General features: G+C 37.4%; 1 long non-coding RNA gene across 1 annotated transcript; it reads right to left on the bottom strand.

Annotated features, from left to right (window-relative positions):
* Positions 1–1,554: 1,554 nt before the first annotated feature.
* LOC116606033 lies at positions 1,555–27,695 on the bottom strand. Its single transcript, XR_004291785.2, has 2 exons — positions 27,259–27,695; positions 1,555–27,156 (listed from the first exon to the last, which is right to left on the bottom strand). It is a non-coding gene; the product is annotated as an uncharacterized LOC116606033 (long non-coding RNA).
* Positions 27,696–27,745: the final 50 nt, after the last annotated feature.

Below are 27,745 nucleotides of genomic sequence, written 5' to 3' on the forward strand. Positions count from 1 at the left end.
ATTCTCTCTCTTCGTTTCCTTTTTGCTATTTAGAAGCGCCTCAAACAAGTTTGTTCGATTGACAAGAAATTAAATCAATTCAGAATGTTGAAAATATAAAAAAACAAAGCTCAAAGTCATTATTTGGATGATTTTTCGGTCCGATAAATGGAGTAGCTTCTTGTTCCTCAATGGCAGTACCAGTTCTGTACCAATGTTGGTCTTTGGGTCGCAAAATACCGACATTTTTCTGCTAGAAATTAGCCCACGGCCATCGTTGTTTACCGATTGTGAATCTCTCTCTCCCAGGCCGTAAAACTCTTTTAAATCGCTATCAAAATCAACCAAAATATCATGAGTCAAGTCCATGATCTAAAGGCAAGGTCCGTGGTCGTGGATGGATTTCGAACCCGCGAAAAAGTTTTAACTTTGGATAAAAATTTTATGACGAACGATTCGTTGTGCTGACTTGAGCTGTAAGAGAGAAACGTGCAGAATTTCATGCAGCAAAATACGGAAAATTCCCTATCTAGGCAGGAAAGGGTTAATAAATTCGAAATATTGTACTAAATCAATTGTTTATAACATCTCTTACTTATTTTACTCTAATAAACAATGAAGCAAAGTTTTATTTTCAAGTCTGTAGAATTTCAAGCACGATTTACCTAATACATTGCTTTCGACCATTTCCAATGATCGGTGATCGCAATGTTTCAATCAGTTTCCATCGGCTCACCTATAGATCGTTGAGACCTGAACTTGGGATTATTCTGTAGTTTAACGGTTATTATATACAAACCTAAACTATATCACTATCCATTGAATTGTATTTGGTTCTTTCTGACAACTAAACACTAAGCGCATGGAAACTGAAATTGTGACACCGCTCGACAACCAAATTCTCAACTTACCACGGCAAAAAATCCCTATTGGAGGCAAAAAATCGATGTAAACAATTCTAACAACACGATGTGAAAGCTAAATCTCAATTTACAATTGTAATCAAGAAAATGCATGTCTTTACTTACCCAATAACTAAGAGAGAACACAGCAGTGAATAGCAACACGGCAACGCCGGGAAAGGATTCGTCAGATCGACCACGCCGACTAAAAGGACGCTAAACTTCGGCTCTATTTTGTCAATCGAACACCGTTCGTAATAACCGGAAATTTCCCGAACGTGACAGTTATAATGATCGTAATAACCGGAAATGTCCCATCAAGCCCGAATCAAACCTCAAAGTGACTCCAATTTAAAAATCTCACGCATGCGCGATACCACTCTACCGCTGCTTCTCCTGACCGCGATCCAAACCCCAAAATCAAACCGCAAAAATCCTAGCCCACCTAGATTAGTGTTGCTTTCCGTTCGCTACGCTCACTCCGAGCAATAATACAAAACTACAGTTAATATGAATACAAGGTATAACAAATAGTTAGCTATCTAAACTAAGTATAGCAAGAGAATATTATTTACAAAGCAATTATAGTACAAAAACTAGGAATTTCTATGAGAAAGTTTCTACACAATACAGCATCAACATGGCGGCAATAAAAGCACGGCTTGCATCGTCATTTCATTTCTAAATTTTAGCGGCTTTATTTCATGGATTGAACAAAACTCAACTGTCCATTTTTGCTCATGACTGTCTAATTGATTGACAATTGGCCATAATCTGTGAATAAATCAAGTATAGCACAACAACACGAGGATTTGAGAACATCATCGAGCGGAACGAGTGGTGACTATTGAACAAATTCAAGATGATATTGGGAAGAATTTTCTGCATTGTTGTTCAGATGCGGCCAAAATAGGCTTGCAAGAAAGTATTATTTGCTGCTATTGGTTTTGCAATATCCAACTGGACGAGAAACAAGTCTTTTTCACTCAAATATTTGCGAATTGTTGGCAATAGTCCGATGCCATGAGTACTTACAAAAATACCGAGATGGTGGCTGAATTTATTCACCGCTAGTTTCTGCATCGTTCGCTGTTGCTCTCAAACCACTCAGAATCTTTCTCTTCGTTTTCTTTTTGCCATTTAGAAGCGCCTCAAACAAGTTTGTTCGATTGACAAGAAATTAAATCAATTCAGAATGATGAAAATATAAAAAAAAAACAAAGTTCAAAGTCATTATTTGGATGATTCTTCGGTCCGATAAATGGAGTAGCTTCTTGTTCCTCAATGGCAGTACCAGTTCTGTACCAAAGTTGGTCTTTGGGTCGCAAAATACCGACATTTTTCTGCTAGAAATTAGCCCACGGCCATCGTTGTTTACCGATTGTGAATCTCTCTCTCCCAGGCCGTAAAACTCTTTTATATCGCTATCAAAATCAACCAAAATATCATGAGTCAAGTCCATGATCTAAAGGCAAGGTCCGTGGTCGTGGATGGATTTCGAACCCGCGAAAAAGTTTTAACTTTGGATAAAAATTTTATGACGAACGATTCGTTGTGCTGACTTGAGCTGTAAGAGAGAAACGTGCAGAATTTCATGCAGCAAAATACGGAAAATTCCCTATCTAGGCAGGAAAGGGTTAATAAATTCGAAATATTGTACTAAATCAATTGTTTATAACATCTCTTACTTATTTTACTCTAATAAACAATGAAGCAAAGTTTTATTTTCAAGTCTGTAGAATTTCAAGCACGATTTACCTAATACATTGCTTTCGACCATTTCCAATGATCGGTGATCGCAATGTTTCAATCAGTTTCCACCGGCTCACCTATAGATCGTTGAGACCTGAACTTGGGATTATTCTGTAGTTTAACGGTTATTATATACAAACCTAAACTATATCACTATCCATTGAATTGTATTTGGTTCTTTCTGACAACTAAACACTAAGCGCATGGAAACTGAAATTGTGACACCGCTCGACAACCAAATTCTCAACTTACCACGGCAAAAAATCCCTATTGGAGGCAAAAAATCGATGTAAACAATTCTAACAACACGATGTGAAAGCTAAATCTCAATTTACAATTGTAATCAAGAAAATGCATGTCTTTACTTACCCAATAACTAAGAGAGAACACAGCAGTGAATAGCAACACGGCAACGCCGGGAAAGGATTCGTCAGATCGACCACGCCGACTAAAAGGACGCTAAACTTCGGCTCTATTTTGTTACTCGAACACCGTTCGTAATAACCGGAAATTTCCCGAACGTGACAGTTATAATGATCGTAATAACCGGAAATGTCCCATCAAGCCCGAATCAAACCTCAAAGTCACTCCAATATAAAAATCTCACGCATGCGCGATACCACTCTACCGCTGCTTCTCCTGACCGCGATCCAAACCCCAAAATCAAACCGCAAAAATCCTAGCCCACCTAGATTAGTGTTGCTCTCCGTTCGCTACGCTCACTCCGAGCAATAATACAAAACTACAGTTAATATGAATACAAGGTATAACAAATAGTTAGCTATCTAAACTAAGTATAGCAAGAGAATATTATTTACAAAGCAATTATAGTACAAAAACTAGGAATTTCTATGAGAAAGTTTCTACACAATACAGCATCAACATGGCGGCAATAAAAGCACGGCTTGCATCGTCATTTCATTTCTAAATTTTAGCGGCTTTATTTCATGGATTGAACAAAACTCAACTGTCCATTTTTGCTCATGACTGTCTAATTGATTGACAATTGGCCATAATCTGTGAATAAATCAAGTATAGCACAACAACACGAGGATTTGAGAACATCATCGAGCGGAACGAGTGGTGACTATTGAACAAATTCAAGATGATATTGGGAAGAATTTTCTGCATTGTTGTTCAGATGCGGCCAAAATAGGCTTGCAAGAAAGTATTATTTGCTGCTATTGGTTTTGCAATATCCAACTGGACGAGAAACAAGTCTTTTTCACTCAAATATTTGCGAATTGTTGGCAATAGTCCGATGCCATGAGTACTTACAAAAATACCGAGATGGTGGCTGAATTTATTCACCGCTAGTTCCTGCATCGTTCGCTGTTGCTCTCAAACCACTCAGAATCTTTCTCTTCGTTTTCTTTTTGCCATTTAGAAGCGCCTCAAACAAGTTTGTTCGATTGACAAGAAATTAAATCAATTCAGAATGATGAAAATATAAAAAAAACAAAGTTCAAAGTCATTATTTGGATGATTCTTCGGTCCGATAAATGGAGTAGCTTCTTGTTCCTCAATGGCAGTACCAGTTCTGTACCAAAGTTGGTCTTTGGGTCGCAAAATACCGACATTTTTCTGCTAGAAATTAGCCCACGGCCATCGTTGTTTACCGATTGTGAATCTCTCTCTCCCAGGCCGTAAAACTCTTTTAAATCGCTATCAAAATCAACCAAAATATCATGAGTCAAGTCCATGATCTAAAGGCAAGGTCCGTGGTCGTGGATGGATTTCGAACCCGCGAAAAAGTTTTAACTTTGGATAAAAATTTTATGACGAACGATTCGTTGTGCTGACTTGAGCTGTAAGAGAGAAACGTGCAGAATTTCATGCAGCAAAATACGGAAAATTCCCTATCTAGGCAGGAAAGGGTTAATAAATTCGAAATATTGTACTAAATCAATTGTTTATAACATCTCTTACTTATTTTACTCTAATAAACAATGAAGCAAAGTTTTATTTTCAAGTCTGTAGAATTTCAAGCACGATTTACCTAATACATTGCTTTCGACCATTTCCAATGATCGGTGATCGCAATGTTTCAATCAGTTTCCATCGGCTCACCTATAGATCGTTGAGACCTGAACTTGGGATTATTCTGTAGTTTAACGGTTATTATATACAAACCTAAACTATATCACTATCCATTGAATTGTATTTGGTTCTTTCTGACAACTAAACACTAAGCGCATGGAAACTGAAATTGTGACACCGCTCGACAACCAAATTCTCAACTTACCACGGCAAAAAATCCCTATTGGAGGCAAAAAATCGATGTAAACAATTCTAACAACACGATGTGAAAGCTAAATCTCAATTTACAATTGTAATCAAGAAAATGCATGTCTTTACTTACCCAATAACTAAGAGAGAACACAGCAGTGAATAGCAACACGGCAACGCCGGGAAAGGATTCGTCAGATCGACCACGCCGACTAAAAGGACGCTAAACTTCGGCTCTATTTTGTCAATCGAACACCGTTCGTAATAACCGGAAATTTCCCGAACGTGACAGTTATAATGATCGTAATAACCGGAAATGTCCCATCAAGCCCGAATCAAACCTCAAAGTGACTCCAATTTAAAAATCTCACGCATGCGCGATACCACTCTACCGCTGCTTCTCCTGACCGCGATCCAAACCCCAAAATCAAACCGCAAAAATCCTAGCCCACCTAGATTAGTGTTGCTTTCCGTTCGCTACGCTCACTCCGAGCAATAATACAAAACTACAGTTAATATGAATACAAGGTATAACAAATAGTTAGCTATCTAAACTAAGTATAGCAAGAGAATATTATTTACAAAGCAATTATAGTACAAAAACTAGGAATTTCTATGAGAAAGTTTCTACACAATACAGCATCAACATGGCGGCAATAAAAGCACGGCTTGCATCGTCATTTCATTTCTAAATTTTAGCGGCTTTATTTCATGGATTGAACAAAACTCAACTGTCCATTTTTGCTCATGACTGTCTAATTGATTGACAATTGGCCATAATCTGTGAATAAATCAAGTATAGCACAACAACACGAGGATTTGAGAACATCATCGAGCGGAACGAGTGGTGACTATTGAACAAATTCAAGATGATATTGGGAAGAATTTTCTGCATTGTTGTTCAGATGCGGCCAAAATAGGCTTGCAAGAAAGTATTATTTGCTGCTATTGGTTTTGCAATATCCAACTGGACGAGAAACAAGTCTTTTTCACTCAAATATTTGCGAATTGTTGGCAATAGTCCGATGCCATGAGTACTTACAAAAATACCGAGATGGTGGCTGAATTTATTCACCGCTAGTTTCTGCATCGTTCGCTGTTGCTCTCAAACCACTCAGAATCTTTCTCTTCGTTTTCTTTTTGCCATTTAGAAGCGCCTCAAACAAGTTTGTTCGATTGACAAGAAATTAAATCAATTCAGAATGATGAAAATATAAAAAAAAACAAAGTTCAAAGTCATTATTTGGATGATTCTTCGGTCCGATAAATGGAGTAGCTTCTTGTTCCTCAATGGCAGTACCAGTTCTGTACCAAAGTTGGTCTTTGGGTCGCAAAATACCGACATTTTTCTGCTAGAAATTAGCCCACGGCCATCGTTGTTTACCGATTGTGAATCTCTCTCTCCCAGGCCGTAAAACTCTTTTATATCGCTATCAAAATCAACCAAAATATCATGAGTCAAGTCCATGATCTAAAGGCAAGGTCCGTGGTCGTGGATGGATTTCGAACCCGCGAAAAAGTTTTAACTTTGGATAAAAATTTTATGACGAACGATTCGTTGTGCTGACTTGAGCTGTAAGAGAGAAACGTGCAGAATTTCATGCAGCAAAATACGGAAAATTCCCTATCTAGGCAGGAAAGGGTTAATAAATTCGAAATATTGTACTAAATCAATTGTTTATAACATCTCTTACTTATTTTACTCTAATAAACAATGAAGCAAAGTTTTATTTTCAAGTCTGTAGAATTTCAAGCACGATTTACCTAATACATTGCTTTCGACCATTTCCAATGATCGGTGATCGCAATGTTTCAATCAGTTTCCATCGGCTCACCTATAGATCGTTGAGACCTGAACTTGGGATTATTCTGTAGTTTAACGGTTATTATATACAAACCTAAACTATATCACTATCCATTGAATTGTATTTGGTTCTTTCTGACAACTAAACACTAAGCGCATGGAAACTGAAATTGTGACACCGCTCGACAACCAAATTCTCAACTTAAAACGGCAAAAAATCCCTATTGGAGGCAAAAAATCGATGTAAACAATTCTAACAACACGATGTGAAAGCTAAATCTCAATTTACAATTGTAATCAAGAAAATGCATGTCTTTACTTACCCAATAACTAAGAGAGAACACAGCAGTGAATAGCAACACGGCAACGCCGGGAAAGGATTCGTCAGATCGACCACGCCGACTAAAAGGACGCTAAACTTCGGCTCTATTTTGTCAATCGAACACCGTTCGTAATAACCGGAAATTTCCCGAACGTGACAGTTATAATGATCGTAATAACCGGAAATGTCCCATCAAGCCCGAATCAAACCTCAAAGTGACTCCAATTTAAAAATCTCACGCATGCGCGATACCACTCTACCGCTGCTTCTCCTGACCGCGATCCAAACCCCAAAATCAAACCGCAAAAATCCTAGCCCACCTAGATTAGTGTTGCTTTCCGTTCGCTACGCTCACTCCGAGCAATAATACAAAACTACAGTTAATATGAATACAAGGTATAACAAATAGTTAGCTATCTAAACTAAGTATAGCAAGAGAATATTATTTACAAAGCAATTATAGTACAAAAACTAGGAATTTCTATGAGAAAGTTTCTACACAATACAGCATCAACATGGCGGCAATAAAAGCACGGCTTGCATCGTCATTTCATTTCTAAATTTTAGCGGCTTTATTTCATGGATTGAACAAAACTCAACTGTCCATTTTTGCTCATGACTGTCTAATTGATTGACAATTGGCCATAATCTGTGAATAAATCAAGTATAGCACAACAACACGAGGATTTGAGAACATCATCGAGCGGAACGAGTGGTGACTATTGAACAAATTCAAGATGATATTGGGAAGAATTTTCTGCATTGTTGTTCAGATGCGGCCAAAATAGGCTTGCAAGAAAGTATTATTTGCTGCTATTGGTTTTGCAATATCCAACTGGACGAGAAACAAGTCTTTTTCACTCAAATATTTGCGAATTGTTGGCAATAGTCCGATGCCATGAGTACTTACAAAAATACCGAGATGGTGGCTGAATTTATTCACCGCTAGTTTCTGCATCGTTCGCTGTTGCTCTCAAACCACTCAGAATCTTTCTCTTCGTTTTCTTTTTGCCATTTAGAAGCGCCTCAAACAAGTTTGTTCGATTGACAAGAAATTAAATCAATTCAGAATGATGAAAATATAAAAAAAAACAAAGTTCAAAGTCATTATTTGGATGATTCTTCGGTCCGATAAATGGAGTAGCTTCTTGTTCCTCAATGGCAGTACCAGTTCTGTACCAAAGTTGGTCTTTGGGTCGCAAAATACCGACATTTTTCTGCTAGAAATTAGCCCACGGCCATCGTTGTTTACCGATTGTGAATCTCTCTCTCCCAGGCCGTAAAACTCTTTTATATCGCTATCAAAATCAACCAAAATATCATGAGTCAAGTCCATGATCTAAAGGCAAGGTCCGTGGTCGTGGATGGATTTCGAACCCGCGAAAAAGTTTTAACTTTGGATAAAAATTTTATGACGAACGATTCGTTGTGCTGACTTGAGCTGTAAGAGAGAAACGTGCAGAATTTCATGCAGCAAAATACGGAAAATTCCCTATCTAGGCAGGAAAGGGTTAATAAATTCGAAATATTGTACTAAATCAATTGTTTATAACATCTCTTACTTATTTTACTCTAATAAACAATGAAGCAAAGTTTTATTTTCAAGTCTGTAGAATTTCAAGCACGATTTACCTAATACATTGCTTTCGACCATTTCCAATGATCGGTGATCGCAATGTTTCAATCAGTTTCCATCGGCTCACCTATAGATCGTTGAGACCTGAACTTGGGATTATTCTGTAGTTTAACGGTTATTATATACAAACCTAAACTATATCACTATCCATTGAATTGTATTTGGTTCTTTCTGACAACTAAACACTAAGCGCATGGAAACTGAAATTGTGACACCGCTCGACAACCAAATTCTCAACTTACCACGGCAAAAAATCCCTATTGGAGGCAAAAAATCGATGTAAACAATTCTAACAACACGATGTGAAAGCTAAATCTCAATTTACAATTGTAATCAAGAAAATGCATGTCTTTACTTACCCAATAACTAAGAGAGAACACAGCAGTGAATAGCAACACGGCAACGCCGGGAAAGGATTCGTCAGATCGACCACGCCGACTAAAAGGACGCTAAACTTCGGCTCTATTTTGTCAATCGAACACCGTTCGTAATAACCGGAAATTTCCCGAACGTGACAGTTATAATGATCGTAATAACCGGAAATGTCCCATCAAGCCCGAATCAAACCTCAAAGTGACTCCAATTTAAAAATCTCACGCATGCGCGATACCACTCTACCGCTGCTTCTCCTGACCGCGATCCAAACCCCAAAATCAAACCGCAAAAATCCTAGCCCACCTAGATTAGTGTTGCTTTCCGTTCGCTACGCTCACTCCGAGCAATAATACAAAACTACAGTTAATATGAATACAAGGTATAACAAATAGTTAGCTATCTAAACTAAGTATAGCAAGAGAATATTATTTACAAAGCAATTATAGTACAAAAACTAGGAATTTCTATGAGAAAGTTTCTACACAATACAGCATCAACATGGCGGCAATAAAAGCACGGCTTGCATCGTCATTTCATTTCTAAATTTTAGCGGCTTTATTTCATGGATTGAACAAAACTCAACTGTCCATTTTTGCTCATGACTGTCTAATTGATTGACAATTGGCCATAATCTGTGAATAAATCAAGTATAGCACAACAACACGAGGATTTGAGAACATCATCGAGCGGAACGAGTGGTGACTATTGAACAAATTCAAGATGATATTGGGAAGAATTTTCTGCATTGTTGTTCAGATGCGGCCAAAATAGGCTTGCAAGAAAGTATTATTTGCTGCTATTGGTTTTGCAATATCCAACTGGACGAGAAACAAGTCTTTTTCACTCAAATATTTGCGAATTGTTGGCAATAGTCCGATGCCATGAGTACTTACAAAAATACCGAGATGGTGGCTGAATTTATTCACCGCTAGTTTCTGCATCGTTCGCTGTTGCTCTCAAACCACTCAGAATCTTTCTCTTCGTTTTCTTTTTGCCATTTAGAAGCGCCTCAAACAAGTTTGTTCGATTGACAAGAAATTAAATCAATTCAGAATGATGAAAATATAAAAAAAAAACAAAGTTCAAAGTCATTATTTGGATGATTCTTCGGTCCGATAAATGGAGTAGCTTCTTGTTCCTCAATGGCAGTACCAGTTCTGTACCAAAGTTGGTCTTTGGGTCGCAAAATACCGACATTTTTCTGCTAGAAATTAGCCCACGGCCATCGTTGTTTACCGATTGTGAATCTCTCTCTCCCAGGCCGTAAAACTCTTTTATATCGCTATCAAAATCAACCAAAATATCATGAGTCAAGTCCATGATCTAAAGGCAAGGTCCGTGGTCGTGGATGGATTTCGAACCCGCGAAAAAGTTTTAACTTTGGATAAAAATTTTATGACGAACGATTCGTTGTGCTGACTTGAGCTGTAAGAGAGAAACGTGCAGAATTTCATGCAGCAAAATACGGAAAATTCCCTATCTAGGCAGGAAAGGGTTAATAAATTCGAAATATTGTACTAAATCAATTGTTTATAACATCTCTTACTTATTTTACTCTAATAAACAATGAAGCAAAGTTTTATTTTCAAGTCTGTAGAATTTCAAGCACGATTTACCTAATACATTGCTTTCGACCATTTCCAATGATCGGTGATCGCAATGTTTCAATCAGTTTCCACCGGCTCACCTATAGATCGTTGAGACCTGAACTTGGGATTATTCTGTAGTTTAACGGTTATTATATACAAACCTAAACTATATCACTATCCATTGAATTGTATTTGGTTCTTTCTGACAACTAAACACTAAGCGCATGGAAACTGAAATTGTGACACCGCTCGACAACCAAATTCTCAACTTACCACGGCAAAAAATCCCTATTGGAGGCAAAAAATCGATGTAAACAATTCTAACAACACGATGTGAAAGCTAAATCTCAATTTACAATTGTAATCAAGAAAATGCATGTCTTTACTTACCCAATAACTAAGAGAGAACACAGCAGTGAATAGCAACACGGCAACGCCGGGAAAGGATTCGTCAGATCGACCACGCCGACTAAAAGGACGCTAAACTTCGGCTCTATTTTGTTACTCGAACACCGTTCGTAATAACCGGAAATTTCCCGAACGTGACAGTTATAATGATCGTAATAACCGGAAATGTCCCATCAAGCCCGAATCAAACCTCAAAGTCACTCCAATATAAAAATCTCACGCATGCGCGATACCACTCTACCGCTGCTTCTCCTGACCGCGATCCAAACCCCAAAATCAAACCGCAAAAATCCTAGCCCACCTAGATTAGTGTTGCTCTCCGTTCGCTACGCTCACTCCGAGCAATAATACAAAACTACAGTTAATATGAATACAAGGTATAACAAATAGTTAGCTATCTAAACTAAGTATAGCAAGAGAATATTATTTACAAAGCAATTATAGTACAAAAACTAGGAATTTCTATGAGAAAGTTTCTACACAATACAGCATCAACATGGCGGCAATAAAAGCACGGCTTGCATCGTCATTTCATTTCTAAATTTTAGCGGCTTTATTTCATGGATTGAACAAAACTCAACTGTCCATTTTTGCTCATGACTGTCTAATTGATTGACAATTGGCCATAATCTGTGAATAAATCAAGTATAGCACAACAACACGAGGATTTGAGAACATCATCGAGCGGAACGAGTGGTGACTATTGAACAAATTCAAGATGATATTGGGAAGAATTTTCTGCATTGTTGTTCAGATGCGGCCAAAATAGGCTTGCAAGAAAGTATTATTTGCTGCTATTGGTTTTGCAATATCCAACTGGACGAGAAACAAGTCTTTTTCACTCAAATATTTGCGAATTGTTGGCAATAGTCCGATGCCATGAGTACTTACAAAAATACCGAGATGGTGGCTGAATTTATTCACCGCTAGTTCCTGCATCGTTCGCTGTTGCTCTCAAACCACTCAGAATCTTTCTCTTCGTTTTCTTTTTGCCATTTAGAAGCGCCTCAAACAAGTTTGTTCGATTGACAAGAAATTAAATCAATTCAGAATGATGAAAATATAAAAAAAACAAAGTTCAAAGTCATTATTTGGATGATTCTTCGGTCCGATAAATGGAGTAGCTTCTTGTTCCTCAATGGCAGTACCAGTTCTGTACCAAAGTTGGTCTTTGGGTCGCAAAATACCGACATTTTTCTGCTAGAAATTAGCCCACGGCCATCGTTGTTTACCGATTGTGAATCTCTCTCTCCCAGGCCGTAAAACTCTTTTAAATCGCTATCAAAATCAACCAAAATATCATGAGTCAAGTCCATGATCTAAAGGCAAGGTCCGTGGTCGTGGATGGATTTCGAACCCGCGAAAAAGTTTTAACTTTGGATAAAAATTTTATGACGAACGATTCGTTGTGCTGACTTGAGCTGTAAGAGAGAAACGTGCAGAATTTCATGCAGCAAAATACGGAAAATTCCCTATCTAGGCAGGAAAGGGTTAATAAATTCGAAATATTGTACTAAATCAATTGTTTATAACATCTCTTACTTATTTTACTCTAATAAACAATGAAGCAAAGTTTTATTTTCAAGTCTGTAGAATTTCAAGCACGATTTACCTAATACATTGCTTTCGACCATTTCCAATGATCGGTGATCGCAATGTTTCAATCAGTTTCCATCGGCTCACCTATAGATCGTTGAGACCTGAACTTGGGATTATTCTGTAGTTTAACGGTTATTATATACAAACCTAAACTATATCACTATCCATTGAATTGTATTTGGTTCTTTCTGACAACTAAACACTAAGCGCATGGAAACTGAAATTGTGACACCGCTCGACAACCAAATTCTCAACTTACCACGGCAAAAAATCCCTATTGGAGGCAAAAAATCGATGTAAACAATTCTAACAACACGATGTGAAAGCTAAATCTCAATTTACAATTGTAATCAAGAAAATGCATGTCTTTACTTACCCAATAACTAAGAGAGAACACAGCAGTGAATAGCAACACGGCAACGCCGGGAAAGGATTCGTCAGATCGACCACGCCGACTAAAAGGACGCTAAACTTCGGCTCTATTTTGTCAATCGAACACCGTTCGTAATAACCGGAAATTTCCCGAACGTGACAGTTATAATGATCGTAATAACCGGAAATGTCCCATCAAGCCCGAATCAAACCTCAAAGTGACTCCAATTTAAAAATCTCACGCATGCGCGATACCACTCTACCGCTGCTTCTCCTGACCGCGATCCAAACCCCAAAATCAAACCGCAAAAATCCTAGCCCACCTAGATTAGTGTTGCTTTCCGTTCGCTACGCTCACTCCGAGCAATAATACAAAACTACAGTTAATATGAATACAAGGTATAACAAATAGTTAGCTATCTAAACTAAGTATAGCAAGAGAATATTATTTACAAAGCAATTATAGTACAAAAACTAGGAATTTCTATGAGAAAGTTTCTACACAATACAGCATCAACATGGCGGCAATAAAAGCACGGCTTGCATCGTCATTTCATTTCTAAATTTTAGCGGCTTTATTTCATGGATTGAACAAAACTTAACTGTCCATTTTTGCTCATGACTGTCTAATTGATTGACAATTGGCCATAATCTGTGAATAAATCAAGTATAGCACAACAACACGAGGATTTGAGAACATCATCGAGCGGAACGAGTGGTGACTATTGAACAAATTCAAGATGATATTGGGAAGAATTTTCTGCATTGTTGTTCAGATGCGGCCAAAATAGGCTTGCAAGAAAGTATTATTTGCTGCTATTGGTTTTGCAATATCCAACTGGACGAGAAACAAGTCTTTTTCACTCAAATATTTGCGAATTGTTGGCAATAGTCCGATGCCATGAGTACTTACAAAAATACCGAGATGGTGGCTGAATTTATTCACCGCTAGTTTCTGCATCGTTCGCTGTTGCTCTCAAACCACTCAGAATCTTTCTCTTCGTTTTCTTTTTGCCATTTAGAAGCGCCTCAAACAAGTTTGTTCGATTGACAAGAAATTAAATCAATTCAGAATGATGAAAATATAAAAAAAAACAAAGTTCAAAGTCATTATTTGGATGATTCTTCGGTCCGATAAATGGAGTAGCTTCTTGTTCCTCAATGGCAGTACCAGTTCTGTACCAAAGTTGGTCTTTGGGTCGCAAAATACCGACATTTTTCTGCTAGAAATTAGCCCACGGCCATCGTTGTTTACCGATTGTGAATCTCTCTCTCCCAGGCCGTAAAACTCTTTTATATCGCTATCAAAATCAACCAAAATATCATGAGTCAAGTCCATGATCTAAAGGCAAGGTCCGTGGTCGTGGATGGATTTCGAACCCGCGAAAAAGTTTTAACTTTGGATAAAAATTTTATGACGAACGATTCGTTGTGCTGACTTGAGCTGTAAGAGAGAAACGTGCAGAATTTCATGCAGCAAAATACGGAAAATTCCCTATCTAGGCAGGAAAGGGTTAATAAATTCGAAATATTGTACTAAATCAATTGTTTATAACATCTCTTACTTATTTTACTCTAATAAACAATGAAGCAAAGTTTTATTTTCAAGTCTGTAGAATTTCAAGCACGATTTACCTAATACATTGCTTTCGACCATTTCCAATGATCGGTGATCGCAATGTTTCAATCAGTTTCCATCGGCTCACCTATAGATCGTTGAGACCTGAACTTGGGATTATTCTGTAGTTTAACGGTTATTATATACAAACCTAAACTATATCACTATCCATTGAATTGTATTTGGTTCTTTCTGACAACTAAACACTAAGCGCATGGAAACTGAAATTGTGACACCGCTCGACAACCAAATTCTCAACTTACCACGGCAAAAAATCCCTATTGGAGGCAAAAAATCGATGTAAACAATTCTAACAACACGATGTGAAAGCTAAATCTCAATTTACAATTGTAATCAAGAAAATGCATGTCTTTACTTACCCAATAACTAAGAGAGAACACAGCAGTGAATAGCAACACGGCAACGCCGGGAAAGGATTCGTCAGATCGACCACGCCGACTAAAAGGACGCTAAACTTCGGCTCTATTTTGTCAATCGAACACCGTTCGTAATAACCGGAAATTTCCCGAACGTGACAGTTATAATGATCGTAATAACCGGAAATGTCCCATCAAGCCCGAATCAAACCTCAAAGTGACTCCAATTTAAAAATCTCACGCATGCGCGATACCACTCTACCGCTGCTTCTCCTGACCGCGATCCAAACCCCAAAATCAAACCGCAAAAATCCTAGCCCACCTAGATTAGTGTTGCTTTCCGTTCGCTACGCTCACTCCGAGCAATAATACAAAACTACAGTTAATATGAATACAAGGTATAACAAATAGTTAGCTATCTAAACTAAGTATAGCAAGAGAATATTATTTACAAAGCAATTATAGTACAAAAACTAGGAATTTCTATGAGAAAGTTTCTACACAATACAGCATCAACATGGCGGCAATAAAAGCACGGCTTGCATCGTCATTTCATTTCTAAATTTTAGCGGCTTTATTTCATGGATTGAACAAAACTCAACTGTCCATTTTTGCTCATGACTGTCTAATTGATTGACAATTGGCCATAATCTGTGAATAAATCAAGTATAGCACAACAACACGAGGATTTGAGAACATCATCGAGCGGAACGAGTGGTGACTATTGAACAAATTCAAGATGATATTGGGAAGAATTTTCTGCATTGTTGTTCAGATGCGGCCAAAATAGGCTTGCAAGAAAGTATTATTTGCTGCTATTGGTTTTGCAATATCCAACTGGACGAGAAACAAGTCTTTTTCACTCAAATATTTGCGAATTGTTGGCAATAGTCCGATGCCATGAGTACTTACAAAAATACCGAGATGGTGGCTGAATTTATTCACCGCTAGTTTCTGCATCGTTCGCTGTTGCTCTCAAACCACTCAGAATCTTTCTCTTCGTTTTCTTTTTGCCATTTAGAAGCGCCTCAAACAAGTTTGTTCGATTGACAAGAAATTAAATCAATTCAGAATGATGAAAATATAAAAAAAAACAAAGTTCAAAGTCATTATTTGGATGATTCTTCGGTCCGATAAATGGAGTAGCTTCTTGTTCCTCAATGGCAGTACCAGTTCTGTACCAAAGTTGGTCTTTGGGTCGCAAAATACCGACATTTTTCTGCTAGAAATTAGCCCACGGCCATCGTTGTTTACCGATTGTGAATCTCTCTCTCCCAGGCCGTAAAACTCTTTTATATCGCTATCAAAATCAACCAAAATATCATGAGTCAAGTCCATGATCTAAAGGCAAGGTCCGTGGTCGTGGATGGATTTCGAACCCGCGAAAAAGTTTTAACTTTGGATAAAAATTTTATGACGAACGATTCGTTGTGCTGACTTGAGCTGTAAGAGAGAAACGTGCAGAATTTCATGCAGCAAAATACGGAAAATTCCCTATCTAGGCAGGAAAGGGTTAATAAATTCGAAATATTGTACTAAATCAATTGTTTATAACATCTCTTACTTATTTTACTCTAATAAACAATGAAGCAAAGTTTTATTTTCAAGTCTGTAGAATTTCAAGCACGATTTACCTAATACATTGCTTTCGACCATTTCCAATGATCGGTGATCGCAATGTTTCAATCAGTTTCCATCGGCTCACCTATAGATCGTTGAGACCTGAACTTGGGATTATTCTGTAGTTTAACGGTTATTATATACAAACCTAAACTATATCACTATCCATTGAATTGTATTTGGTTCTTTCTGACAACTAAACACTAAGCGCATGGAAACTGAAATTGTGACACCGCTCGACAACCAAATTCTCAACTTACCACGGCAAAAAATCCCTATTGGAGGCAAAAAATCGATGTAAACAATTCTAACAACACGATGTGAAAGCTAAATCTCAATTTACAATTGTAATCAAGAAAATGCATGTCTTTACTTACCCAATAACTAAGAGAGAACACAGCAGTGAATAGCAACACGGCAACGCCGGGAAAGGATTCGTCAGATCGACCACGCCGACTAAAAGGACGCTAAACTTCGGCTCTATTTTGTTACTCGAACACCGTTCGTAATAACCGGAAATTTCCCGAACGTGACAGTTATAATGATCGTAATAACCGGAAATGTCCCATCAAGCCCGAATCAAACCTCAAAGTCACTCCAATATAAAAATCTCACGCATGCGCGATACCACTCTACCGCTGCTTCTCCTGACCGCGATCCAAACCCCAAAATCAAACCGCAAAAATCCTAGCCCACCTAGATTAGTGTTGCTCTCCGTTCGCTACGCTCACTCCGAGCAATAATACAAAACTACAGTTAATATGAATACAAGGTATAACAAATAGTTAGCTATCTAAACTAAGTATAGCAAGAGAATATTATTTACAAAGCAATTATAGTACAAAAACTAGGAATTTCTATGAGAAAGTTTCTACACAATACAGCATCAACATGGCGGCAATAAAAGCACGGCTTGCATCGTCATTTCATTTCTAAATTTTAGCGGCTTTATTTCATGGATTGAACAAAACTCAACTGTCCATTTTTGCTCATGACTGTCTAATTGATTGACAATTGGCCATAATCTGTGAATAAATCAAGTATAGCACAACAACACGAGGATTTGAGAACATCATCGAGCGGAACGAGTGGTGATATTGAACAAATTCAAGATGGTATTGGGAAGAATTTTCTGCATTGTTGTTCAGATGCGGCCAAAATAGGCTTGCAAGAAAGTATTATTTGCTGCTATTGGTTTTGCAATATCCAACTGGACGAGAAACAAGTCTTTTTCACTCAAATATTTGCGAATTGTTGGCAATAGTCCGATGCCATGAGTACTTACAAAAATACCGAGATGGTGCCTGAATTTATTCACCGCTAGTTCCTGCATCGTTCGCTGTTGCTCTCAAACCACTCAGAATCTTTCTCTTCGTTTTCTTTTTGCCATTTAGAAGCGCCTCAAACAAGTTTGTTCGATTGACAAGAAATTAAATCAATTCAGAATGATGAAAATATAAAAAAAACAAAGTTCAAAGTCATTATTTGGATGATTCTTCGGTCCGATAAATGGAGTAGCTTCTTGTTCCTCAATGGCAGTACCAGTTCTGTACCAAAGTTGGTCTTTGGGTCGCAAAATACCGACATTTTTCTGCTAGAAATTAGCCCACGGCCATCGTTGTTTACCGATTGTGAATCTCTCTCTCCCAGGCCGTAAAACTCTTTTAAATCGCTATCAAAATCAACCAAAATATCATGAGTCAAGTCCATGATCTAAAGGCAAGGTCCGTGGTCGTGGATGGATTTCGAACCCGCGAAAAAGTTTTAACTTTGGATAAAAATTTTATGACGAACGATTCGTTGTGCTGACTTGAGCTGTAAGAGAGAAACGTGCAGAATTTCATGCAGCAAAATACGGAAAATTCCCTATCTAGGCAGGAAAGGGTTAATAAATTCGAAATATTGTACTAAATCAATTGTTTATAACATCTCTTACTTATTTTACTCTAATAAACAATGAAGCAAAGTTTTATTTTCAAGTCTGTAGAATTTCAAGCACGATTTACCTAATACATTGCTTTCGACCATTTCCAATGATCGGTGATCGCAATGTTTCAATCAGTTTCCATCGGCTCACCTATAGATCGTTGAGACCTGAACTTGGGATTATTCTGTAGTTTAACGGTTATTATATACAAACCTAAACTATATCACTATCCATTGAATTGTATTTGGTTCTTTCTGACAACTAAACACTAAGCGCATGGAAACTGAAATTGTGACACCGCTCGACAACCAAATTCTCAACTTACCACGGCAAAAAATCCCTATTGGAGGCAAAAAATCGATGTAAACAATTCTAACAACACGATGTGAAAGCTAAATCTCAATTTACAATTGTAATCAAGAAAATGCATGTCTTTACTTACCCAATAACTAAGAGAGAACACAGCAGTGAATAGCAACACGGCAACGCCGGGAAAGGATTCGTCAGATCGACCACGCCGACTAAAAGGACGCTAAACTTCGGCTCTATTTTGTCAATCGAACACCGTTCGTAATAACCGGAAATTTCCCGAACGTGACAGTTATAATGATCGTAATAACCGGAAATGTCCCATCAAGCCCGAATCAAACCTCAAAGTGACTCCAATTTAAAAATCTCACGCATGCGCGATACCACTCTACCGCTGCTTCTCCTGACCGCGATCCAAACCCCAAAATCAAACCGCAAAAATCCTAGCCCACCTAGATTAGTGTTGCTTTCCGTTCGCTACGCTCACTCCGAGCAATAATACAAAACTACAGTTAATATGAATACAAGGTATAACAAATAGTTAGCTATCTAAACTAAGTATAGCAAGAGAATATTATTTACAAAGCAATTATAGTACAAAAACTAGGAATTTCTATGAGAAAGTGAAGTGCTGCCTGGCTTATGGGAAGTGCAACGATATTATCATCATCAAATGAAACAGTTGAATTATGTAAGAAAAAGAGTTGTTTTATTGTTCTGAGATTTATGACAGCATTGAAAGGGGGTGTAAGGAAAATTTCTAAAAAAGATTGAAATTCAACGAATAGTTTATTCAATGGCAACATTATACAAGCTTTTGACATACATAACAAGTTTTAAGCTAAACTGAGGATTAGAGATAGGCTAACTTGATTTGTTCCTTAAAGAAGATCTAGTGTCAATAAAATGTCTTTTTTGAAAAGTAGTTGGTGTTCATAAATGGTCAGAAATGGCACTGGTTAACCTGCTCAGACCACATTAAAAGGGTAAGTGAGAGAATTTGTATATCATTTTAAAGTACGGGTACCAGTGGGTAATATAAACTACAGTGCTGATGAATTTATTGTACACAACTCATTCTTGAAATGGTTAAAACTCCAGGTTCTAATAGTAAGCCACTTTCAATATCAAATTGTAAAATTTTATTTGGATATGAGGCTTATTGGAATAAATAAAAAGATACTGCATCACGTGACTGGCCTCATATCCAAGTAAGTATTTTAATGTATTGAAAGTGAAACGATGGATATAGATGTTTAACTTTGTTGCCAATCCTGGGGGAATACCATTATGGGGCAACGAATACAGAGCAGTCTCATTAATTTGAATGTCCTTATAAAGAGGATTGTGTTGCATCATTAGCCACTCTAGAGCTTTAGCTACTTTCTGCCGTCTAACATACACATCTTTAAATGTACTGTCTTTACCTTTAACTTTCGGAATTACAACAGATAATTCATTAGGGAATCTAGGCAATGTTGACGCAAGCTCTTTTACATTTTGGGGTAAATTTATACAATGCCCTGAATATCCTCTCTGCCCACCTGGTTTTATATAAACTCTCATGATTGGGAGAGCACGGGCAATAAGCATTTTTTGTATTTGAGTTAAGTCCTGTAATTCATTTGGTATTTGACTAGGAATAATAAAATTTTGTTCTGAAAACTGTTTTGGACATAGCTTATCCTTGGAGCATCGTGCACAAACATAAGGGTTACTCAACCTAGCATTAACATTCAGTGACCATGCTTCTTTGCAAATACAACAATGACATAATTTATATTGAATAGATTGGTAAAACTTGACATATTCGATTTTGCCCAATTATTTTCATGAAGAAAACCATTCTTATAAGGATCAGATTTCTTTAAATATGCTTTTTGTGCATCTGCAGTTGGGCAATTCCACATGAGAAGTGTTAAAATAAATAATTTTCACAGTGATTTAGAGTGAATTATTGCCTCTAGTGCATTATATACATATTGGAGTTTGTAAAAAAAAATTTTGCTGATGTTGAACAACGCTGTACTCAGGGGGGGGGGGGGGCACTTAAAACATGTACATAGGTGTACTTCATTCATCAAGAAAACAACTTGCCACATTGAACATTTCAAGCAATAAAATCATGCTTGAAAAATGTTTTCAGCCAAAAACAAAAACATGGCTATAAATACTTTACTTCAAACAATTTGGTATCAATTAATATTTTATCAAAATTATTCCAATAAATAAATATTGAGATTCCAATTTTTGTCATTGACGTTACATAACGTCCGTGACATTTTGTTCATATTTTTACTTTAATTGAAAAACTAATAGAAGAATAAAAAGATCCTTCCTGCTGGTAAGTTATTGGTACTAGGGATACGCAATTATGGATATAAAACATCAGTGTACAACCTTCAAAGACCACATGAAGCCAAAGTTTCAAGTCACAGACGTTACAGTTTCAACATTCTTCTTAAGTCTCAATTTTGAATAGGAAAATCATTGTTAATGTACAGGCTTGGCTAACAAAAAAAACTTGGCTGTTTTGATACATAAATGCCTATTGAACAACAAAATGTGTCAATCACCAAAAAGTCAATTTCCTATCCTGAATGGATGATATAATCGGCTAAAGAGTGTTCATAGTACAGTAGGTTGTCTGATGTCACTTGGAGACTTTCTTGAATCTACTGACAAGCTTGAAAAGTTTCTCAACATCAGAAAGTTCTGGAATGGCAAATGGTCCACTAATAAAACTAGGGACAGTCATCGGACAATAAAATATGGTTGAGACGTGAACCTTGGTCACATCTTCCCTTCTTGGCCAGTGAAAAGTGGTTGCTCCGACTTTGTACAGGAACTTGAAGTTGACATGTGTTGCAGTGGCATCCAATACTCGACCAATGTAAAAGTTCTTTACATAATCTACGGCATAGTATTCCCCTTGTTGAATGGGCAATAGTGGGATGGGTGAAAGCCTTTTTTGGTGTAGCTCTTGAACCATCAGTATGCGGTATGCAGGGATGTCTTGCTGGGTAACCATCTTTCACTTGGTTGCAAGACATCTTGCATATATACAAGTAAATACACCAAAGTCAAATGAATTCACCTGTTGGGGAATCTCATAAGGCTTATTGGTATAAAAAGACCACTGGTCTATGGTGATTGACTTGTCTACTTCTTTAAGAAAAAACATCATCTTGTCTACCTGCGTAGTTGCTGTCGGCTTGATATAATTCTGGGGCAAACTGTCAATGATAACGATGGTCTTCTCTTTTGGAAGTACTACTCCCAGGAACCAATGCTCACTGTTTACTGGATTGCAAGGAAACAACACCATATTTTACTCAAGTAGATTGCCCTTTCCCTTCAGAAGCTCTTCCAACTTCTTGTTTTCTACACCTCTCTCAAATTCCTCCCATCCAAATACCTCCACATTAGTGCTTTCACTTTTGATAGGAGTCAATCACAAAATTTGAGTGCCATTTCATCTTATCTTTAGGCAGTTTTCCCTCCACTTCCTTCAGGTCCTGCATATTGATTAATGGGTCACCCTCAAATGCAACTCCCTCACCTATTATCAGCTGTACCAGGGTACTAGTACATGGGTTACACTCAAATTCTGTACAATGTTCCTTTAGATTGTTCTTAATCTCTTTCGGCAACCCAAGCTGAATCAGGATATCACCACCGCTGCCTTGAGAAAGAGTATCATCATTGCTATGATGAGTAGAGTCACCGTCCTCATCCATTTCACATATCTCCAAGTCACTATCTATGACCCTGTCCATGTCACTCTCTGTATCACTATCCTCGCTGCTTTCATCAGTGGCCACACTTCCACCACTCTCATCAGCTGAACTCTCACCCCAAGATATATCTTGATTCCCATGCAAATGGATCACTTTATGGGCAGAACATTGACTTGATTATAGGCGACAGTGCAGACTAGGTCCCTCACTCGGCTCCAAGCAATGGATCTTTGCTATACCAGGTATAGGCTTTGCCTCTAGAAAGCAATTATCAAGCCCAAGTTTGATGCTAGCTTTGATTATATCTGCCTTGAGAAAAAGATGAGTAGAGATGGCAGTATACATTACATTAGCAACTTTGGCAAATTCCTCAGCATTCCCCACTCTTGGCACTTTCATCTGTGTCATCTAGACACTGCTGTCCACACGACCCTTTTGACAGTCCCTCCTAATCTATCGACTACCCCTTTTCCATGCGATGATGCGAAAAAATGCCAATTGATCTTGACGCTGTTTTGTTGCAGTGTTTGGTAAAAGTTTGCCATGTACCTGTTTTTAAATTGGGAGCTGGGACCATCTGAAAAGATATCAACACTTGCAACCTGTGGGAACATCTCTTTTAACAAAGTATTAATAGTATAGTCCATGAAGACTGTTATTGATTGCTTGTCATGGTTGTGATCATCGGTGACTATAACATGGGAGTTACAGGTTGTGTCAGTGTTGGCTGAATCTTTTGTCCATATGGCTACTGCGAACAATGTCACCTGTTCTTGGCATCAATGCGCTGGTTGGATTTCATCCTGGTGCTGGCATGTTTAATTTTCTGAGAAATCTAAATGTACAACTGCTTCATTTTCATTTAAGTTGGCAATACAGTCTTCAAAAAAGGCTGATTGCTTCCTCTTGATGAACACATGCTTTAAAAAGCTAGGGATTTTCTCACTCAGACAATATAGGGCCTCTTCTACAGTTCCCTCCTTGATTGTTTTCTGCATTTTTGTTACATTTTTAGGCTTGCCCTGTTTTGTGTCTATAGTGTTAGTAACCCTTTCCCATTGACTCCACTTTACAACATCATCTAAAGGGGCATCTTCTTTAATGCCATCCAGCCACTTGGGACAGTCGACACATTTCCCCAGTTAGAATTATTTCATATTCACATTTCCTAGCCCATATGAAGCCAATTTTTAAAAATCTGAACATTTCAAGAATAGACGAGATCCACTACTTGGAGACAGCTACTTTTATGTATAGGTTAACTCACGGTATATTACCAAACATTTTGGTCACTATTTTAAAAAATGAAACAGTCACATTCTTACAGTACCCGAACTTCAAATAATCTTTACATTAAATTCAAAAAAACTTCATTTGGACAGCAATCCATTTCTTATATAGGGAAAAAGCTGTGGAACAATTTGAATTCTGAAATAAAATCAAAACCAAGCATTCCATCTTTCAAAACGAGCATACGGAAACAGCTTATTGATGACCTGGGGCATGATTCATAATGTTTGATAAAATAACTGGATGATTGCTTGTGATTTATAATCAGCATAGTTATACTTGATCACCAATGACATGTAATGATTTAAAAAAGTGTACTGTGTTAATCACATCTTAAGAGCCAAATAAAAAACAACTTTGAAAACTCTGAAAACTATAAAAGGATCCTATAATTACAAGCTTTGCTTCCTTTAGAATCCTTTCCATTTGCATATAAATTCAATGTAATTACATAGAAAATGTATCAAGTGAATGGATAAATAAATGAATGGAATGGAATCATGCAATCCTCTTTGCCACTGTCACAAACAAATTGGTCGACAAATGATCCAGAATATGCTGCAAAGCTGGAAAGCTCCTTACTGAGACAATCACAAAGACACTTCACATTCTCATGGTGCATGCAAAGACAGACTTCTCTTGGCATTGAGGACTGCAGCAAAACATTAACTGGCCGCAGTGAACTAAATTTACTTAGACCTATCTTTATACTAGGATGCTCTGTCTGAAACAATCCAAATGTTTCTTTTAAAGACCATATCAAATGTCTCTTTTGAAGTTTGGATTTCTTGCCATCCTTTCTGACGATTACAAATTCACGCCATCCTGGGGCCTGACGGGAGATTGAGTCCAAAAAATAGAACTTCTATACGCTTTTAACTGTAAACTCATCGATTTTGTTGTTGCCTGAACTGCATGATTTCTGCTCTTTCAATGACACACCAGCAGATTTTGCAAGTTTTCAAACAACTGCACTTCTTTTTCTAGGGCTGTGTGGGAGATGTGGTGTCACCTTGTGAACTACTTTTCCTAATGCTTGGGGGTCTTGTAAGCAGCCTTGATGTCATTTAAATTATGCTGAACTGGAGTAGAAATTCCTTTGGCAGCTTGCTTTTTCAATAATTGATGTAACCTCACTCTTTCTCTGCCTTTGATTCTCTGCCTTCCGGCCTCCAGTGGACTCAAAGTCTTTTTTCGACTCTCGCATTTCCTTTGCCTATCTTTAGCTTTATACGCTGCAGGTTTAGCTGGATTTGCTCTAATTTTGTTCCTGTACTTTCGGTTTCTTTCTGCTCCACTTAGGGATTTTTTGAATGGATTCATTTTGAGTATTCCCCTGAGTACCATGCTCAGGTGCATGAGCAAAAGGTCAGAACTGCTGAACACAAATATGGCTGTCATTTATGATAACTAAATGCTCCAATTGTATCACATATTCTTAAGCTAAAGCAGTAAAAGTAAACAGAACGCCAAATTTTGGTTAAAAATCACATGCTGTAACGTCTGTGACATTCATTGTAACGTCTGTGACAACACTTAACAAAAGCTGCTGAATTAGTAATAAAAAAATCAAAAAAATAACTTTATAGTTAGCAAGCATGTTACCCAGGCTAGACACTTCTGCTGTGTTTTTTTTTTATGAAAAAGATTGAAAGTTCACAGGAATCGAGGTTTTATCTGAATGTAATAGAATATTGGTTGTTTTCATGTAACGTCTGTGACATTAATTGTCCTGTCTATTTTTCTGTCACCAAAAAGGAAATTTTGGGAATGTCTACTACTCATGTAATACATTAATGCTGATCCATTTATGTATTAAAGTAAAGCCAAATAAATTGTGTTAAAATACTTTTTTCATAAGGTTTAACATGGAAAATTGTGTCTGAATGTAACGTCCGTGATGGTGGAATTGCCCAGTTTTAGATTTTTCTTCTGCTTTATTTAACTTTCTAGTATGATAAAATTCTTGTCTTTTTGCAATTCTTTTTTGTGCATCTTGCTTAGATTCACATGATCTATTTATATGTTATTGCTTTCTTTGTTTATCTAATCTTCTTTCTTTACTATCACTTCCCTCACATAAACAGTTTAGCTTTCTTTTTAAGCCTCTAAGTGCATTTCTGTGTTCTGCATTTGCAATTGGTACTGCAGCTACATAATGCAAATTGTTAATATATCCCAAAAATATAGTCCTCATTCCTTGTGGTGACCCATCTGGTGTTGTAATAGTTGCTTGTGATGCATTTGGGTTAGAGTCGGTAATATGAATTATGAGATTGAAAGCATTAGCTACTGTTTGAATGATTATATTATCACACCAAGTGTGTGGTTTAGACATTTCTTGGATATAACTTTGCCAATTATTGTCAAAAATGCTTTCAACATAGAGCTCTGGGTGATCATTCAAATGTGCAATTCCTGCCAAACGAATGTCATAGTGCAAATCTGGTTTGCCAAACAATTGAAAACTAAAAGCTTGAAAGAAGCAGGCACCTGAACCACCAACATCCAATGGTTGTAGGCCAACAAGAGTCAGTTTTCTAGTTAATATTTGCCATGGAGAAGTCTTGGATTGAAGGATTGAAGGATCATCCCTCCACTCAAACTTTTATATTTCTTTGGAAGCATTTGATCAGTATTACTAAAGATACGTGTATGTCATATATTTTGCTTTTCCATTTGAAGCAGCATGCTGTTTCCTTCTAATCATTACACAAAATCTGCTAAAAAAACACTCCTTTCTGTAGATAAAATCAACAAAAAGTTGCTTGTAGTTTGTGATGAATAAGTAAATCGTAGAAGATTTCGGTATGGTTTTTCTGAGTGAGGCTTTACATTTGTGTCTCTGTCGTCTTTTGTTTAAAACGTGTATAAGTTTTTTCTTCCTATAGCGGGATGGTTCACGGTCTCTTTCGGCATTGTGTTGTTTTGACCTACAGTAGCAAGTTTTCGAACAGAACTTCTATATGATAACAAATCACAGGGATCCGTAGAAAAACTTTTATGTTCCAATTCATTATGGGTCTTAAATGTTACTATAGCTTCCAAAGTTGTGTATTCAGCACAAGTATCTAAGCTTATTTCGTTCTCGTCAACACTGTGCGAAGTACGAATTGCACGACTTTCGATTTCATGTACGCCGTCCAAACTGGGTTCATTGATCCCGCAAAGGAGATAATTTTTACCCAAACTGGGTTTATGAAAGCTCAAATAGAGATTCGAAGGTGATGAAAATGACTGCACACGTTTAGTAGCATGATGGAATGTGGTCCCGTAATTTCCTCCAATTTGACCTGTAAAAAAGCTTCCTAGAACACGAGAAAACCCTCGTGAAATTTTGCAAAGACTATGGCGATACATGCTATGGAAGCTGCGTAAGTTTTCGATACGATAGGAACGACAACACTCACCTTTCTTGATATAAATCTTGCTCTTTCTTCACCAAAAATCCTCCAACAAAAAGTTGAAATCTACGCTGACACAGCACGTTGTTGGAAAACTACTCGGACGCTATCGACAACTTGCGAAATTACTCGGGATTGCGAGGATTTCCATATATGGAATATTGACGAGTAGTAGTAGAGGTTCCATATATGGAGGACGAACATGCAATCGAGGCGAAAAACCATGGATCCAAAGATCCATCTACTAACTGGGCAGATATGACTGGGCAACGGGCAACACACAACCTGAATAGTGTTGCTGCATAACGGCAGCAATAAGTTGTCAGGAAATGTTCAACTATTCTTGTTTACATGAATGAAAGCTCAAAATAATACAGTAAAATAGCTCTCTAATGGTCTTCGTAACCAGAAAAAGTACGATGAACAATAGTTCAGCACAGAAAATATAGTATAATGAAAGAAACTCAACATATAAACAAGAAAGCCTATTTTC

The sequence above is a fragment of the Nematostella vectensis genome, chromosome 8, assembly GCF_932526225.1.
Source record: "Nematostella vectensis chromosome 8, jaNemVect1.1, whole genome shotgun sequence".
NCBI classification, from domain to species: domain Eukaryota; kingdom Metazoa; phylum Cnidaria; class Anthozoa; order Actiniaria; family Edwardsiidae; genus Nematostella; species Nematostella vectensis.